The following is a 13,189-nucleotide window of genomic DNA, read 5'->3' on the forward strand; positions in this document are numbered from 1 at the left end:
AGTACATATTTACTAGGTGAAGTGGTTATAACAAGTCAGTGCACTCCATAACTCGCCTCTCTCCCAGTATTTTTTTTCTCTTTTGGCAAGGTTCTTTTGATTTGGACAGTTGTGTACTACAAAAACATTAAAAGTGTTATATGTCCTGCTATTTTAGGGGGAAAATCTAAATGCCGTTGATATATTTCAGAAAGCAACTACAGCAAAATGACAAGTCTTTACTGTGTTAGTAACGTGAAAGTTGATACTTCGCATTACTGAGGGCATTACATGCCATAAAAAATTCACATTTCAGCACGAAATGTCCGGCCACTATGGCATATGGTAAAGTTGCCAGTGTACTCCCACCCATACAAGTGCGACCACTGTCCATGTCCCCATCCCACCCAGTTAAGACAATTCAGGACAATACCACAAACAAATGCAGTATTTTGAAGCAACTCTAGCAGTCGGACTCGCTCCCCCGACCAATCAGTTCCCATGGTTTTACAGGATTTTACGAATCTTCACTGGCCTATTTTATTGCCCACCCAGCTGGTAACGCCTTGATTTAAAAGGGGATCCAAGGGGGCCCCAAAGCTCACAAGGAGGAGGAACTGCTGCACTACAGAATGGGACTAGCTAAGTAAGCAGGGACCGCCTTACTGCACTTGCCTTTCTCTGTGACGGGTTATATTAAGACACTGAAAAGGTAAGGAATATTAGGTTTGGAGTGTGCTCTATCTGCACCAGTAACCAGTGAAGAAAGGGGAAATGTGACTCCAGTAGCACTGGGTCACTTTCACAACACTGATTACATGCCGCAGGTGCTTTTAGCAGTGGCTAATAAAATGGGACTCGGGTGAGCCTCGGTTTGTAAACTGGTCTCTTAACTTGCGACAGCCACATTATCTACCTTACTGATGCAGTTATTTACTGATAATTTCCTTATGTTTATTTTTTTCTACCCCGGCTTGAGGCTGCTCATACCAGTACCTTGCTCCGATAAGCAAACTGCAATAAATAAATGCATGCATTTGCATACACACACACACGTGTGTGTGTGTGTGTGTGTGTGTGTGTATATATATATATATATATATATATATATATATATATATATAAATAATTTATTATAAATAAAATAAAAATAAAATAAAAAAATGAATGAATGCATGCATTCACACACACACACACACACACACGTTTGTGTCTGTGTGTGTGTATTTATCTATATAGAAAGAGAGACAGAGAGATTTTTCTGCTTCTGAGGAAAGTTTCAGTGCAATAGTAATGGAAATAAGTCAGGCACCCATGACTGACTGTCAATTAAATTGTATTCATAATCATCATAGTTTTAATCGTCCCACTCCAAAACGCATAATCTGGAACACTTACAGCAGTTTACAACTTTATTAACAACTTCAAGTAAGAAGATCACAGGATTGTTAAAATGTAATATTTCATATCATTAAGAAATAAAGCAGTACTTCTGATGAACTGAGTATATCCGTTAAAAATTCAACGATGAATATGGTGTTTTAGTTTTAATAGATAAATGCAACCATACATCCGTTTCTTAAACGAATGAATTTGAAGTGATCCAGACTAGACTCTTTTCAGCCACTACTGGGCACAACCCAAGGTCACCGGTCGATGACAAGCTATTCATTCATTCTTTGGGTATTGGTCATTTAATACGGCACAGGATCACAACGGAGCTGGAGGCTACACCGGCACTCAGTGGGCTGAAAGTCTACATTTGCAATAGTACCGTTTCTTCAACTGCCGATTATAATAAGGGGAATACCTAATCAAGCGGTGTGCGAACTCTTAAATTTTATCTGTGGCGTGCCCCAAACAGTAAACAGTTCAGCAGCTCTGAGCTGCTCTGCTAACGGTTACCAACTAAAGCGTAGAATGATCACATAGATTTTGATGTTCATCAACAACACATAATGCAAAGTATTACGAGGAATCGCACTTTTAGTTAGCTGCAGTAAACAAAACTGGCACTTGAAATACTAAGTGAGAAGAATGAGTCTGGAGTGTGTACACTTCATTCCACAGGTAAGGGCCGGTTTTTTGGTCAGCTGGTGCCCTAGGCAAAAGGTCTCCACAGCATCCACCCAACACCAACTGGTGACCCCATCCTGATCTATTTACACAATTCAGATTACTGGAAAAGCGCCCCTACTAGAGTTCATAGGTTAGTACTAGGCTAACTGCCCTTTTCAGCCATTTGAAGCCTAGCCAATTACCCCATGTGAGAATCAGAGTATGAACAGACCCTGCACCTTGTGTCTTTAAGGTAAACACATTAACCATTATGTCATCCTCCTGGCACCATAGGCGACCGCCTAGTTGGCCTATGCCTAAGGCAAGTACCGTACATATTTATATTTTACCCATAACCTGACGTGCAGTTTTGCTAGTAAACTACACTGGAAATATCGGAAAATCTGTTAGCAGAAATTAAGCTCATATTTTTACAGACTGCCAGTGAAGTGGACACATACAAAGCCATTAGGAAACAGCAACAAAACTGGATTCATGTATTGTTTGTACGATAGCTACTACATTATAATACTTGGGTATGCCCAAATTCTGTTTCTTTTGGTTTATCATAATAATGCATTTGAAGAAAACGTGAACTTTTCTGGAGCTGTGCCAAATAGGTTGAAGATGATAATTCAATGAAGCACCCAGACTGAATCGAGTTTGAGATTGCATTTACTAAAGTGCATGTAAGGATTTTTTTAGCAAGTTTTTATTTAAATTTTAAACACAATGAAACAGCATTTTACCATCCAAAGGAAACTTTCGGCTTTTCCCGGTTAGGGGTCGCCACAGCGGAACTCCGGTCCGCTAATGATTGGCAGTGAATTTTTATGGTGTCGAGTTGCCAGCCCGGCACCCATCCTTCAAGGAAGGCACACCCACACACGCAGGCACCTATCTGCCTGTCTTTTAAATTCATTCGACCGGGGGGAGGACATGCAGACTCCGCACAGAAGGCGCTCCAGCGGAGAATGTAACTGGAGAACCTGTTGCTGAGAGGCAACAACGCTAACTGCTACAGTGTGTGTGCGTTGTGTGTGTGTGTGTGTGTGTGTGTGTGTGTGTGTGTGTGTGTTTATATAATAGTGTCAACATCAAAGGGCAATGCAATTTGATGTAGGTAATAACTGATACTTTACTAGTTCATAAAAGCCAGTGATTTCTCCGAAGCATAAACATTATATCTAACATAAGAAAGTGATGCTACAATCTGAATTTTAAGTAATGTATATGGATAGATTTAAATGCCATTTTATGGAAAGTCCCTACAACCTAGAAGTGTCACAAGTCTTTGGTTCAAATATGAAACCTAGAAATTTTCACTGTTACTTACTTTTGCTGGGATTTTCCTCTGTCATTTACAGTACTGCATATTTATATATAGTTGTTCATATATGTAATGTAAAACTAGTATTTGCTTGACCTCTGTCACAGTGGCTGGCTATCCAGCGATGCTGCTGATGATCAAGGTCATAGAATGGAGCCTGCTGCTAGATGTGCTGGCCTTGCAAGGAAAAGAATTTCAGCCAAAGACGTGTCTGTTTTCCATTTTGATACTGTATGGTAACAGTGCTTTCATATGATACCTGGTAGGTAGGGGGATCATGAAGGCAAGCTGTGTAACGTTCGTAGGGTGGAGCCTATGTGGCAGAACATTAGCTCATGCATCTAAAGTCTGGAAGCATGCCTGCTTATAGCCATCCCTTACTACAGCCAGCGACACTATGAATTCTGACCATCATTTCCTATAAAAGTCTATTCCTGGCTGCTCTAGTCCTCCACCTTCACTTCTTGCCCCTTTGATTGACTCTACTTCATGTCCATAAGGTCATTCTCTGTGGAAAGCTGAAGTGCTCATCTTAGTGACCTAGCCTAAAATAAGTCTGGTAAGAAGCAATTCAGGAATATACTGCGTTCAGGTGTTCTGGACATTCTGGGTATCTGAATAATCATCACTGCTGGAGTTTGCAGTAAAAGTAATACAGTAACTGTATGATTTAATGCAGAATTTTCGTTTGTTATATATTTCAGTTTATCTGTTAAATATTTCAAATGTTTTCATGTCAGATATAAATGGCAGTGTACCCATTTATTGACTGGGATTTCATGACTTCTGCTTTCTTGAACTCTGAGGCTGCTATAATTTGGCGACACATCTTTTCAACTCTGAGGTTGCTGACACTGCATTTTTCAATGCTCTGTAAGTTGCATTAGTCTATCCCCTTACCTAGCTCTAACCTAAACACACACACACACACACACACACACACACACACACACACACACACACACACACACACACACACACACACACACACACACACACACACACACACAGGAACACACACACACACACAAAATATATGCCTACCCTCATGTCCAAAATTCACACTCGCCTCCAAAATGCTGATTGTTTGACCAAATGCCAAAAACCTGTGTGTGGTATATATATATATATATATATATATATATATATATATATATATGTGTGTGTGTGTGTGTGTGACAATATAAAGTTGTCAGCATAAAAAACATGATTTTATAGATTCATAGTCTGCAACATGCCTAATCAATAATCAGAGATCAGAATCAAATTCTGTACCTTGTACCTGTAAGGTTGTTGTTGTGTCTTTCGGCTTTTCCCGGTTAGGGGTTGCCACAGCGTAACTCCGGCCCGCTAATGATTGGCAGTTGATTTTTACATGCTGAGTTACCAGCCCTGATGCACAACCTTCAACGAAGATACGCCCATTCACGCATGTCGCCATACAGAAGACGCTCTAGCTGAGAATTGAACTGGACAGCGTCTTACTATCAGGCGACAATGCTACCGCAGCACCACCACCGAGGGTATCTCAATTAAAAAAAAAAAGGCAGCAAAGTTTTCTTATCATACAGTTCTCTAATCTTACTGAATTCAACAGGCAGTCTTTGACAAAACATGAGTTAATTAATAAAATGAATTGTTTCTGTTTTAAATAGTCAAACTGTGTAACAGGTGTTTAGGATGGAGTTAGGGTTGTAGGACCTTGTGCAATATTCATCATGTATCCCGATTAAAGGATAAAACAGTATACAAGTGTCACACAAAACAAGAAGAATGAGAGGAGAGTGAATGTAATTAACAGATTTAATCAATGTAATTAATACTTTCTGTTTTAAACCATGATTTCTGGATCCCTAAAGAGATGTAAAGCTGATTTAACTGAATGGCCAATAAACTCAATCATCTCATAAAAACATATGAACTGATCTGCTTTTGACTAACTGCTCACCCTTCACTGATTATACACAGTTCTTTAACCATACCTTACTTGATGTCATCACTGAAGTGACCCCACAAAAAGCTAACATGTCAGATACCTATCCCAATCAGAAAATAATTCATACTCAAAGAATTAATTATAGACAGTGATAATATCTGAAAAAAAGTATTTGAAAGATTCAAATCAGTCTACCATACAGACTTCCGAAAAACTTTGGAGCCATTGCTATAAGAGGGTTGGCTAGGAATTGGAGGCAGTTTTTCTGTAAAAATACCATGTAAAGATGTCTTAATCAAAGAACCTTTATGAAAGTATTGGGAAATGTCTTAACAGAGGCATGAAAGTCACACCCAGCATTGACTGAGACTGCTCAAACAGGCAGGTTGCTTGTACATTAAGGGCATACTTTACAAATCCTTTTGTAATTTTGCTTTGCAGCATTCTTCAAGCCTTGATTATGTACTTTCACCTGCCAGCTTAAACGGATGAGATATTGCATGTTTAAGATGACAAAACTATGTGCATGAGTTAGGACAGCAAGTTCCCTGCCTGAAGATGATATGCTAATACAATCATCTAGCTAGTGGATGGAGCAATATGTCTGGCTTGTCAATCTCCTCTTCAGCTATTCCTTCTATATAGGTTCATAGGTAAATACTAGGCTATCTGCCTGAGGGCATCTATAAGCTTAGCCAGAATGTGTTGTCTCATTGTTACTCCATTATGCAGAAGTTGTACCTTAATAAAAGTCATCAGTTACAGGCTAGTTGTGTTCCTGTTGCCATTTTTAAAGTACTGGAATGAGTGGTATATGCTCAAAGTCTTAATCTTTTAACTGCTAATGGGATACTATGTGATTTTACCAGGTTTCTGCCATGTTACAGCCAAACTCTGCCCCCCCATTAGCTGGTTATAATCACTTGTATGCTAATGTGTATAGTGGTAGATGTGTTGAATTTCTTCTTTAAAATGTTCCATACTGTATTTTTTTATCTCTTTCTAAATAGGCTATTTTGGAATTAATGAGCACAATTAAGAGTCAGTGATTACAGCTGTATAAAATTCCATCTGTATAACTCACTGAACACATCATTGCCATAATAGCGGCTGGGACTGAGTAAGTTATAAGTGTTAAGAAATGTGTTTATCCTTAAAGTACCAGAGCTACCTACTACAAAAACAAAGATGTAGATTCTTTAAGCAGGGGAAAATAGCAATCTTATTAGCACAAATTAACATTAAAACATGGGAGGTCTCAGGTTGTATTGCCAGAGTCCCATGATGATAGGGCAAGGTCTCAGTAAAATATAAAAAGGAAGACAAAAACTAAATTTAGTTTTGGAAGACAAAAACTTAATTTAGTTTTAGGCAATTTGAAGGTTAGGGAACATAAGACAATATCTGAACTTCTGAGAAAGTTCATCTGACAGAGAGAAAATGACTCACTATTAATTGACTCTAAAGTACACTCTCTTAGTAAGGCAAACACCAATGAAAATTCTGGGAATGACTTTTTATGCAAAGAAAAATGCCCTATAAACATATGGCAACTTTTTTTGAGTAGGGAAATAGTATAAGGCACACGGATTGTGTAAAACTTATTCAAGCAGACAATTTGTTGAAGTCAGTGACAAAGTCTGGAAGGCTTCACAAACTTAGAATTTGAACAACTAAGTGACATATTCTGCCCGATCATCAACTATTATAAAGTAGGTTCTAGACAAAATGTAAATCTTACAGACTCCTCAGCCTGCTAAGCAGAGCTACAAAGTTATGAAGTTCATTTGGGAAAACATGACATATCACAGTATGCCTTTCTGAGGGGCTTGTCAGCTACCAGTATCCTTTTGCATTTTTGAGTTTATATTGCTAGTGCTGTTGACTACGGATTTCAGTTTTTTTTTCTAAACCAAAGCAAGGCCTTTGACAATGTAGACTACAATATACCAATCAAAAATGTTGAAGATCTTGGTCTTGAAGAGTATTTGCTTTTTTTAAGGGGGGTATGAGTTTGGTTGACCAACAAGATCAGGAATGTACTATTTGCAGTTTAAGACTGGAAACAACATTACAATCAACACAGAATCCCTCTGGGTTTTGTTGCTTCAGTTCTTTGACTGTCTGTAAATATGTTAGTGACATAAAGGTAGCTAGAATTCTTACCCAAATCATGGATGATGCAATCATCCAAATATATGGTATCTGTGTCTGTCATAGAGATACGACAGCACAGTTCTCAGTACAACCAAATCTGCCCACGTAGGCATCATGAAAGCTAAAGATGTGGCTAGTCATACCCTAGACAGCATACTACTTAATACTGTTCAAATATATGATGATCATGGAATAATATACCTGAATATTACTTAGGAAAGTGAAATGTATAGCTGGTTATACCCTAACCTGCATATCACTTAGGAAAGTGAAATGTATAGCTGGTTATACCCTAACCTGCATATCACTTAGGGAAGTGAAATGTATAGCTGGTTATACCCTAACCTACATATCACTTTGGAAAGTGAAATGTATAGCTGGTTATACCCTAACCTGCATAATGTTTTGGAATTGCAACTGTATATACTGTCCTAACTTGCCAATTTGCCAATTAGTCATCCCAATTTCATAGAGTATGTTATTTGACCTCATTGGTGTTTTAAAATGAAACAGCACATTTAACTGAGTTGTAATCTGAGGTAAATACTGTTGAGGCGTTTGTGAACCATGATTCTGGTCCGTTTTGATGTTATCTGTGAATAGTAATATTATATGCCCTGTTAATGCATTTTCTAATGCTGTGCGCTGTTGGTAAGGACTGGGCCTTGCCGAACAACCAAACAGTCACCCCTACAATGCATATAGCGTGCTTATGGCGTCTATGACATTTTTCACTGTAACTGCTTATTATACAAGGTTTTGATCTATCTTAGTAAGTTATAAGGTTTTGGTAACTGTGTTTTCATTCGTTTTGCTGTTATAAGTGACTTTGAATATACTGTAACTTGTTATTGACTTTTCTGATGTTATGGGCGGTTGGTAAAGACTGAAATGTTAGTGCCTGCTATAAGGCTGTGTCTACTGTTTGCATCAGCGTCTTTACCTAAGCGACTGCATTTAATTGCGAAGCAGTTGCACATGGAGGGTATCTTGCCTGCAAACTAATCATTGACTGGCATTAGTATGTAGTCGCAAAGACCATACAGCCTCGATATATTTCTGTGACTATTGAAAGCATTATTATACCAGCTAAACCTCCTCAGTAAGACAGTGATAGCCCAGTCTTCACTGGGTTGCAGGTTGTGTCTACTGCTACCTACATTACTGCATACAAGGTGTATATTGATGAGAATTGTTAAATGACATTACCAATTGTTTTGTAAACTGTATTTTACTCCCTACTCTGGTAGCTCTTCACTTTAACCAATCTCTAATCTCTACTATCCTGCTACCTCTTTCTTCTGTCTGTCCCTACAATACTTCTGGTCCAAGCTAACATCTTCCTCCTACTCCTCTCATTTCTCTGCCCCTACAAAACTCCTGTTCTAAGCTAACATGTCCTTCCTTCTCCCTCATTTCTCCTTTTATTCATATCCCTACTTAGCCTATTCATTTATTATAACATAGTCCTCACTACTACCTGCAGCTAAATCCTGCTATTACTCACCTCATACTTATCCCCTCTCTTTCTTTGTTTTTCAGGTCCCTACCACCAAACAATTTAAGGACATTGCTAACACCAGTCAGATTTGAAGACCACCCACTCCCTTTATGAGTGTTGTTCCTTTGGTGGAATTCCTATCCAACAACAGTACAGTAAATTAACAACATATGTTACACTGTGTATTCACTAATCCTAACATTCTATACCCACTGGATGTAGAATATAACTTTGTGCCTACTGTGTGCCTCATTAAAGTACTGCCCCTGGTCAGCTATAGCACTCCCTGTATACTCCACCCCACAACCCATGCTCTCTCTAGTCTTTAAGTCACTCACCTTCCCACATTACCTTACACCCATCCACTTTCTCAGCTAGCTCTTTCCCTCTACTCTCATGTATTCCTACTAACACAGTCCCTCATGTCTCTACCTACCACCTGTTTGTTTCCTCCCTCTGACATCTCTCTCCCACATAGGCTCTATCTGGCCTCAGTCTCCCACATAGAATCACTACTCTCACCTTTCCCTACCATAGTCTCTTTCATTCACCTCTATAGCCTTGCTCCCAGCCTAGCAACTGTCAGTCCCTCTGCTTAGATTTGTGTAAAACCTAAACCAAAACAGGAACCTATGACATTAATTATGGCATTCTATCCCCTGTGCTGAAGTATCCAACCTCCTCGCTGATTGTTTTTTTCTTCTTGTTTGCTGAACCTACAGGAAGGTGCTGCCCTGCTCCGGTCGCCCTCGCTAATGCTCAGGCTCACTTCGCTCCCCTACCCTACCCCCATTCCCACCCACCCCCACATCAATTACATTTATAGTTGTAGACCACATCCCCAACACAACTCACTCCCAATTAACCAATCAAACCTCACCAATCATCCCCCATACTTGTAAACTCCACCACACCCCTATTTAACACCTGACCAGTATAGCTGCTGATATCACTCTTACACCAACCCAACTACTCCTGAAACTCAACAACATGTCCTATATACATCACACCCAGCCAGAAATAGTATTATGTTCCTCATTAACTATCTTCTCTCTCCTCCTGCTGTCAATCCTTTCCTCCTACCACACACAACTTAATATCACCTCCCCACCACCATGGCAAACAGAATCCACAACCAGTCCTAGGAAAGAAGGACATTTCCCTATATCACCCTGTGACCTTTCCTCCACCCAATCTTTTTCCTCCCTATATAATACTCTTAAATACAAAGCTAGCCCTCTGTCCTCTCAGAAACAAGCTAAGATATTACAGAAACTAAACAAACTCTATCTATACCTACTCCAAAAACTGACTTGCTGTGGGGACATTCACCCTAACCCAGGACCCATCAAATCTAACCACAGAACCTTTCAACAAGTAAATCCTCTATATCTAAGGCCATCCTTGGATCTCCTCCTTTTAAACATTAATGTAAGGAGTATTCTTAACAAAACCCAGGACCTTCATGCCCTATTAGCTCTATACAAGCCAGAAGTCATTGTACTAACAGAAACTTGGCTCAAACCTGAACACCACAATAATGAAATTACTGCCCCTGGGTACAATATTATACTAGAGACAGATCAGGTAAAAAGGGAGGCAGTGTTGCAATACTATTCCAAAACCACCTCACTATTGAACAATTTGAGTGTAATTCCCAAAAAGTAAAAGACAAAGAACTAATTCTAGCAAAATTAAAAGTTAACTCCAACAAACTAATTATTGCAGGTGGATATATCCCACCAGGCAATAATACTACCATACTGGAAAGCCTACTAAACTGGATGTCATCCTCCCTTCCACAAGAAACCATACTATTAGGTGACTTTAACATTGACTGGTCTGACTGTTCCTGCCAAAATCCCACCACCCATATTAACCTCCATGGGTTTAACCAAAGTATAACTGCCCCCACAAAAATTGACAAAACTTCCAAACGCCAGCCCATCTTAGACTGGATTCTGCTATCAGACCCCACAGTGGCTCAACAATCAGGCTGTCTTCCTCACAGTCTGAGTGACCATCAATCAACCTACTTAATTAGGAATCGTTCCCACCACAATAAACAACCCATCCTCAGAGTGGTACATAACAAAAAGACCTTCAGAGCTAATGACCTAATCAATTCATTAAAATGCTGCAACTGGACTCCCTTAAAACAACTACCTCTAGATGATGCCGTGCAGTACTTCAACTCAACCTTCCTAGAAATCCTAAACTGCCATGCACCCCCCAGAACCATTAGAATCAAAAGTAACTATGCCCATGGCTATCAAAAGATACTAAAACCATAATGAAAGATAGGGACAAAGCCTGGTTACAATTTCACAAACAAAAAACCACCACCTCGAGACAGACTTATCTTGAACTCTGCAACAAAGCTAAAAAACTAATAAAATGTGACAAAACTAATTACCATATAACCATGCAAGAAAAATATGCTCACAACCCTCAGAAATTCTGGGCCACTATAAATACTTTACTGCACCCAGGAAAATCCACCACTCCTACCCCTGTATTACCAAACAACCATGACAAAATCCCCACCCAATTTAACAAATACTTTACTGAAACAGTCCAAGCCCTAGCCAACACTCAAAAATACTGCTAGCAGCCCCTTACCTACAGAGACCCCTACCCACTTCAGTACAACAAACAACTCCTCCAGTTTTTCACTGGACCCAGTCCCCACTAATACAATTACTAAACTCCTCAAAAAACTGAAACCAACCACTCTGGCAGCTGACAATCTACCTGCAGACCTCCTTCAAATAACAGCTGAAGCCATAGCCTATCCAGTGTCCATTCTTATAAATAGGTCAATATCAGAATGTAAAGTACCTCACTCCTGGAAAATATCACATATTATACCACTGCACAAAGGGGGTAAGTTCCTTGAGCTTACCAGCTACCACCCTATTGCAATCCTATTACCTTTATTAAAAATATTAGAGAGTGTAGTTCATTCCCAACTAATGCAGTACCTCCTAAAGAATGACTAAAGTAATACTGTCTTTTACCAACATTGTCAATCACCGTAGAAACAATGGACTATTTGTATCCTCAATATTCTTAGTCTTATCAAAAGCCTTTGATATGGTGAACCATAGTATGCTTCTAGAAACTCTATCTTCCCTTAACATAAACTCCTCCACCATATCATGGTTCAATAACTACTTATCAGACCATCAGCAGGCAGTTCTATGGCAAGACCAATTGTCCCCCCTATTACCAGTAGGCATAGATGTCCCCCAAGGGTCCATCCTAGGGCCTTTGCTATTCTCACTATTAACAAACCGGATAGCTTCATCCTTACTCTCTGCCTCAGTAGTGCAATATGCAGATGATACCACTATTATATGTGCCTCCCCCACCTTACATGAGCTAAAAACCATAACCCAAAAAAACTTTTCCTTAGCAGAATCATGGTTCACTAACATAAAACTTATTCTTAATTCCAAAAAAACAAACTCATTCTCTTTAGCTCTGGTAGATCTCCTCCACTAAATAATGATTTTACCATAACATCTAAAGATAACATACAAATCACCCCAACAACACACACACAACTATTAGGTGTTGAAATTGACAATAATCTAAAATTCGACATACACATAGCCCAAACATTTAAGAAAGTTAACAAAAAGCTCGGTCTCCTTTACAGGAACAGGCAGTTCATCACTAAACCTACCAAAGCCACCTTAGCAAGGACTCACCTCTTATCCATTATCCTTTATGCCTCCCCTATCTTAACTAACCTTCGCCACACCAAACTAAGCAAATTGGATTCCTCTACAACAAGATTGCCAAGTTTGCTACTGATGCTTCTCATAGATCCCATCACTGTCTAGCCCTCATGCAACTTAATTGGCTTCAGTTACCCCACCTACTCCTACTTAACTAACTCTCAATAGCTCACAAGCTCTACTACCTTCCCAACAAAACCCCTGCACTTCAGAATCTAATTCACCCCAATACCACCACTAGAACCTTAAGATCTAGTTATCAGAACCACATAAATGTCATCAAATATAAAAATGATGCTGGTAAATCTCTTTTTGCCTGGTCCTATTGCCAGAACCTGGAATTCACTCCCAAGCCACTTAATTTCCACCATCTTTCCTTCCCAATTAAAAAAAAAACTTCTGGAAACCCACTACATAAATAACTGGCATTGCTCATGTTACTCCCCAGGCTAGGCCATACCACTGCACTGTTGCTTGGACTC

General features: G+C 39.4%; 1 protein-coding gene across 1 annotated transcript in view; it reads left to right on the plus strand.

Annotated features, from left to right (window-relative positions):
* The first annotated feature begins 583 nt into the window (after window positions 1-583).
* COL28A1 (collagen type XXVIII alpha 1 chain) overlaps window positions 584-13,189 on the plus strand; it is a 914,882-nt gene continuing 902,276 nt past the window's right edge. The window contains exon 1 of the mRNA XM_044075485.1: window positions 584-691. The gene's annotated coding sequence lies outside the window, so the exon portion shown is untranslated. The remainder of the gene's footprint in view (window positions 692-13,189) is intronic.

The sequence above is a fragment of the Protopterus annectens genome, chromosome 6.part1 (genome assembly GCF_019279795.1).
Source record: "Protopterus annectens isolate FY-2018-M chromosome 6.part1, PAN1.0, whole genome shotgun sequence".
Lineage (NCBI taxonomy): Eukaryota > Metazoa > Chordata > Ceratodontiformes > Protopteridae > Protopterus > Protopterus annectens.